Source organism: Penaeus vannamei, chromosome 7 (genome assembly GCF_042767895.1).
Source record: "Penaeus vannamei isolate JL-2024 chromosome 7, ASM4276789v1, whole genome shotgun sequence".
Lineage (NCBI taxonomy): Eukaryota > Metazoa > Arthropoda > Malacostraca > Decapoda > Penaeidae > Penaeus > Penaeus vannamei.
In genome coordinates, this window is record NC_091555.1 from 39,656,783 (window position 1) to 39,659,282 (window position 2,500).

At 41.6% G+C, this 2,500-nt stretch overlaps 1 protein-coding gene across 1 annotated transcript in view; it reads left to right on the forward strand.

The window, feature by feature from the left end:
• LOC113827914 (post-GPI attachment to proteins factor 2) overlaps positions 1–2,500 on the forward strand; it is a 75,536-nt gene that overhangs the window by 12,890 nt on the left and 60,146 nt on the right. The gene's annotated exons all lie outside the window — the stretch shown is intronic.

Sequence of the window (2,500 nt, forward strand, 5' to 3'; positions counted from 1 at the left end):
CCCCATCTATTTATAGATTTATTTCATTCATATAAACATTTACTTATTTTGATTTTCTTGTATGAAGAATTATATTTTGAAAATTGGATGGCTGTTGTCTCTTTTTGTTTTGTTTGCTTGTTTATCTCTTTTATTTGTTTATCTATTTTATTAGAGAACGTAAACTGTTGTGAAGGTAATAAAAGTTGTGGGTTCTGGTTTTATTAATTCTATTATTATTTTTATTATTTTTTTTTATATAAGGTCAGTCATTCACAGCAGTACTAGGATTGATATTCCTTTAATTATTATCTGCATTTTTTTTTACTTCATCCTCACATTCCTTTCGTATTTTATTTTCTCTCTCTCTCCCTATCTCTCCATTTCTCACTTTTTTAGATATAGCACTGAGGCTACTGTAAAAAAAAAAAAAAAAAAAAAAAAAAAAAAAAAAATCCGTGTTTATGTGTGCGTGTGTGATTGTCTTTACGCTCATATGTGTACGTATATATGGCGAGGCTTCGAAATTACGGTGTAGATTTACGTCAGGGTTCAAATAACGTTGTTTTTTTCGCTATATGTGCGTGTGGGGAAGTTTCTTTTTATGGGGAATATTTTCGAGTTATTCTGTAAACAGTCACGTGTTCTGTCTTCTCTTATTTTCCGTTTTATTTCTTTTCTTTTCTTTGTGTCTCGCTTTTCTCTGTTTCCCTCTTGGTTTTGTTTTCTTCTTCCTCCTCTTTCTTGTTTTTCTTTTTCTGTCTCCCTTTGTCTTCTTTCTTGGAGATGTTGTTTCTCTCTTTTTTTTCTTTGATTTTCTTTTCTCCTTTTTTCCTTTCATATTTCCTTCCTCTTCTTTCCAATGGACAAAGGCATCTTTTTTTCTCCTTTTCCCTCTTCCCATCTTCTTTGCTCTCCTTTTTCATTTCCTCTCCCTCCTCCTCTTCTCCATTTTCTTTCTGTATTTGCCTTCTGTGCCTCGCCACTTCCTCTCTCCTTTTCTTCCTTTGTCTCTCTCTTCATCATCCATCCCCGTCTTCTTCCTTTTCTTTTCCTCCTCTCTCTCTCTCTCCTCTTTATCCTTCTCCTTCTGTTTTCCCTCCTCCTCTTCCTCCTCCTCGTCCTCCTCCTCCTCCTCCTCCTCCTTCAACGTCCCGTGTTTTGCTGTTTCATTTGTCATGTTTTTGTCCTCCGTATGTGTTTGTTTGTTTGTTTGTTTGTCCGCTGGGAACGGCACATTGGTTTGATTTTTTCTCTTTCTCTTTCTTTTGTCTCTCTCTCTCTCTCTCTCTCTCTCTCTCTCTCTCTCTCTCTCTCTCTCTCTCTCTCTCTCTCTCTCTCTCTCTCTCTCTCTCTCTCTCTCTCTCTCTCTCTCTCCATCTCTCCTCTTCTCCTCTCTCCTCCCTCCCTCCTCCTCCACCCTCCCTCCTCCTCCCCCCCCCTCTCTCTCTCTTCCTCCCTCCCTCCCCCTCTCTCTCCACATCTTATCCATTTTCATATATCTATTTACTTTCGTCGACATAAATAAATCTATTTCATCCTTGAATGATTCTGAATGAAGTAATTAATAAAGAATCCAGTCATGCAATTGCTTGATTAACTATGCATTAATTCATATACATATTCATGCAACCCAATTTTCTTCCCTCACTTTTTCCTCATTTTTTATGTCTCTTCTTCCTCTTCCATCTTCTTCATTCTTTATTCCCTTTTCCGTCGTCTTTTCATTTTCTTTTACGACCTCTTATTATCTTGTTTCTTTGTGTCTCTTTTTATTTTGGCTGATATATTTTTTATTTATTATTATCATGTTTTTATCTGTCTTTTTTTTTTAATCTCTCTCGCTCCTTCTCCATTTTCCTTTACATCCCCATTCTCACTCCTTTTATTTCTTCCTCATCTCCTCTCTCCCTCCATCTTCTCCCTTTCCTCCCCTCTCCTTCCATCACCTCTCTCTCTCCATCTTCTCTTCTCACCTCTTCTCTCCCTCTCCTTCTCCATCTCCCCTCTCACCCCCATATCCATCTCCTCCCTCTCTCCCTCCATCTCTTCCTCTCTCTCCCGTTCCTTCGCCCCTCTCTCTTCTTCCTTTCCTCCATCTCCTTCGCCACCTCTCTCTCTCCCTCCATCTTCTCCCTCCCTTCCTCCTCTTTCCTCCTTCTCCTCCTGTCTCTCCCTCCACCTCCATCTCCTCCTCCCACCCCCCTCTCCTGCTCCTCTTTTCCTTCTCCTCCACCCTGTCTCTCCCTCCATCTCCTCTCCTCTGCCTCCTTTCCTCCTCCTCCTTTCCCTTTCCCCTCCTTTCCATCTCCTCCTTCTTCCTCTCTCCTCTCTCCTCCTCCTCCCCACCCCCCCTTCCTCCTCCTCCTCCTTCTCCTCTCTCCTCTCTCTCCCTCCTCTCCTCCCTCCTTTCTCTCTCCTCCTCTTCCTCCTTCTCCTCCTCCTCCTTTCCCTTTCCCTCATTTCCTCCATCTCCTCCTCCTCCTCCTCCCATCTCCTCCTTTCTCCTTTCCTCCATCGT